This window comes from Corvus brachyrhynchos, unplaced genomic scaffold (assembly GCF_000691975.1).
Source record: "Corvus brachyrhynchos isolate BGI_N302 unplaced genomic scaffold, ASM69197v1 scaffold194, whole genome shotgun sequence".
NCBI lineage: Eukaryota > Metazoa > Chordata > Aves > Passeriformes > Corvidae > Corvus > Corvus brachyrhynchos.
This window is the reverse complement of record NW_008237890.1, coordinates 2,615,260-2,619,176: the sequence shown is the minus strand read 5'-3', so window position 1 is coordinate 2,619,176 and position 3,917 is coordinate 2,615,260. Positions and strand designations below refer to the sequence as shown.

The window sequence follows — 3,917 nt, the reverse complement described above, 5'->3', positions numbered from 1 at the left end:
AGAGACCTAAGACTAAATGTGTTTTAATGGTGGAAATTCTGAGGTCTTTAACTTGGAAACGTTGACAAGGTTATGCAGGACCCATTTGATTTTCACTGTTAAATGCTCAACTCAAACCCTAGTTAGAAACTTTAAAAATAAAAATAACCTGGCTATTTTAATATAAAGAAAGGGCATATATATATATATATTTTTTTATCCTTGGGCTCTTTTTTTAAACACGTGGAAAATACTTTGGGAAGAAAAACCTGCCAGTCCTTGAGCCATGAAAAAAAACCCAAAGCAACAAACAAACCCAAAACCATCAATGTTCCCTAAAAAACAAACAAACAAGATACAACCAATGAAAAAAAACTAAACCAACAACCAAACAAAAAACCCCAAACCCAAAAAACTAGTTTATCTAATGGAAACACCATGGAAAAATTGAAGAACTTGGCAACACTGCAAGCATTGAATGGATAATCTGTTAATAGGATGTCTGGAATAATCTTAAGATTACGGAGGCATACATGCTTCCTCCAAAGCATTACCATTATAGCATCTAATATTCTCCTTTTATACGTTAATTACTATTAGCATAAAACTAACATAAATTTTACATTATGTTTTTGCATAATTTTTCTATGCATCCCTCTTTTCTATTATTCAAAGAGACACACTTTTACTTTCTGTATTTTCTAATATTTATTTACCAGATTTTAAATTTTGAGCATTAATCTTCGTTAGTGTTGCACTGGAAAGAGAAAAATGCTTGTAGACAAAAAGTCGGAAAGTAATTTGCTGCAGGAAAATCAATTTTAGACTGTTTTTATTAGGCTAATGTGTAACCTCAAACCTTATTAATGGAATAACCATGGTTATAGTATTGATAAATTTAACAAATTTTAGAAATTATAAAGAAATGCATCCAGGTCCATGAAATGAATGTTAATTCAATGATGAATCTTTTGTATTTGATGATCATAAAGGAGATTTGCTGCACTAATTTTTTTTCTTCCTCTGCTTTTATAGAAAGCATCCCTTTTTTGCATTGCCATGTTTACAAACATCCATGTCCAGTCAGACTTTCTATTGCTTTTACTCTGATGCACTTTCATCAGTCATCACAAAGCATTCTGATCCCTTTCAAACATGAAAATATAACCTTTATTATTATTTTAATTATTTTGATTTCCCCCTCCTAGAACTGAAATCATAGAATATGGTCTCAGGTTTTTTTATTACCTTCTGAGCTTTAAAGTAATTTGTTTTCCAAAGGAACTTCTTATGTTCAAATAAACTTCTCAAGTCATAGTTTAAACTGCTCTGGTGTGCAGTCTGAACTCTTCTACCCAGATATCCCTGGAGTTTATTGGTCGGCACAGAAATTCACAAATTCTAATTTCCAGAAGAGAGCTTAAAATTGATTTTTCTTCAAAACACTGTAGGGATGTAGGGAGAGGAAGATTGAACACACTTGAAAGCTTAGACTTTTATTGGGCTGCTTTTCTGACATAAAATGTGCTTCTTTCAAAGCATATTACTTGAGGTTTAAGTCAACTGATATTCTTATAAGGTATATGTATGTCAATTATTTGTGGTTTTTATAAGTATTGAACAAGCATTTATTTGTTGCATATCTAATGTCTGACTATTGTTAGTGGTTATAGAAAGCTCTTTTTTTGTGTTTTTCAGATCTCAGGATAGAGTCTTTTTTATTGTGTTCCAAACCTGCAAGCTCAGGGTGAGTAATAATTTTTGTTATTTCTTAAGCCTGAATTGGGATGGTTCTGTGAATAACTGTCTCCTAGCCTATACCATATTTCCTGGAACATGAAAAAACCCCAAAGAAGTCCCACCTAGTCTGTGATAATGTCAACCAGTAATACTAGTGATTAATTAATCTCTATTAGTTTCAAGATATTGTGAGGAAGAAAGGGTTTTTTTCCATTTACCATGTAACAGTAAAATGAACTTGTTCATGTTTTGTTTGTTGTGTTTTAACATAGTTTGACTGACATAATGACATAACTGTACTTCAATGTTATATATGTAATTTGAATGTGTTATGTTAACATAGTCATCAAACACAGAAGCTGATGTAATTTCAGTGTGAGAGATTACATGAACAAAAGAGGCAACGATCTGAAAAAATGACAGAGGTTCTCCAGATGTAAACTGAATTTCTGTACATTAAATAACTGATTAGAAACCATCTTTTAGGAGTGAATAAGGGCTAAGCAGCAGAAAACAGTAATGTTATCACATTACAGGTTTTATCAAAATTATTTCTTACTGTCAGGATTTTTATGTTACAATGCAGGGGAGTGAGAGATAAGACACATAGCCATTATAATGAGAACTAAAATTACTGGAAACTTGTGGTTGCCGTAAATCAATTTTTATTTATTCCATATAATAATTTTTTTGAGAAAAATTATGTTTAACATGAAGTCATTTGAACAAAATACAATGATATTTAGCATGTTCCTGAGATAATTTAATAAGTAATGTAATAAAGCTATTGAGACAAACAAGCTTAAACAGGTTACTTAAAAAGTACTCTCCTGTGTTTTAAGCTTGTTTCATAGTATTAAACATAACAAAGTAAAGTGCTTGTTCATAACCAGGGACAATATGATTAGCATGCAATTGAGATCAAACTCATGAGTAAACCTCATTTGTATAACACAAATAGCTGTCATACTGTGCATACATGGGCAGCAAACAACACTTCTAGACAGCGGAAACCTAAGCCCAGGAGAACAGATCTGTCAGCTTTGTTTTGTGTTTCTACTCACTGCGTGAAGGTAGTAGTTCAATTTTGCTGTGTTGCTTCTTTTGTACTGAGTTACAAATTTTGAGCTTTAAAGCATATTTCTGTTTCAAAGGCTTCTTGTGAAAGTCTAACATTTAAAATTTTGTATTACCAATTAAAAAAAAAAAGCACATAAAATATTTTTTCTTAATATTTGGGCGGATCTGGTGGATGTTTCCATCTTGTTTCTGCTGTTTTTCCCTTAGATTATTTCTTGTTGTTTTGCTTGAGAAAGAAACTGATTATTGCTATCCCACATCTTGCACAGCACAGTTGTAGAATCTCTCTTGCAGCAGGCAATTTAGAGATGTCTACAGCAGATTTAGAGGTATCTATTATAATTTAAAATGCTTTTAAATTCAAAATCCTTCAAATCTCATTTTTTTTCCCAGATATGAAAATGTGTGCAGGGACACAGAGTTTATCCATATTTCTGTAAAGCTTCTGCACTCATAGAAATTCTTTATCAGTATGCCAATCTCCTATCATCAAAACTGTTAACTGTATAGATATCTGCCTTGTGAAGTTTGTTAATTTCTGGTGGTTGAGGAAACCCTGGAAGTGTTTAATAACAATGCGCTGAAGTGACTGTTAGAGAAGTCTCACTATAATACCGGTATATTAATTAATATAAGATTCCTGGTAATATTTTCCCCTTATGTTTCATAGCACCAACAACTGATGCTATATAAAATACACACAAGCATATATGTATAATAAAGCTTGACTTTCAAAGAAAGAAATATGCAAAGACAATGGTATCCCATGGTTTGAGGAACCGTTTATTCAACAGTATGATAAAGGACTTTTATGGGTATGAATATGGGAGGCAGCTGAGCTAACTGCATTAAATAATTGATAAATATAATAAAATTATGGTAAAATAAGGCGGAGGAGGATGTCATGTAAAAAAAAATACAAATAACCCCCCCAAACGATACACAACAGAAATCATTAACTTTTGTGGGAAAATCCAGGAAAAAAGCCCCAAAACCTTCAGAAACCAAACAAAAAAACTGCTTTGCCACTTTTTAAAATTGGATCACTTAAGTTTATCACAGTTGGAGCAGTTAAAAAAATGCAACTGGTAGGGATTTAATATGTAAGAGGACTCTTT

At 32.0% G+C, this 3,917-nt stretch overlaps 1 protein-coding gene across 21 annotated transcripts in view; it reads left to right on the top strand.

Annotated features, from left to right (window-relative positions):
* PTPRD (protein tyrosine phosphatase, receptor type D) overlaps positions 1-3,917 on the top strand; it is a 1,188,396-nt gene that overhangs the window by 485,774 nt on the left and 698,705 nt on the right. For all 21 annotated transcript variants that reach the window (XM_017732862.1, XM_017732863.1, XM_017732840.1 and 18 more), the window contains one exon: positions 1,678-1,726. The gene's annotated coding sequence lies outside the window, so the exon portion shown is untranslated. The remainder of the gene's footprint in view (positions 1-1,677; positions 1,727-3,917) is intronic.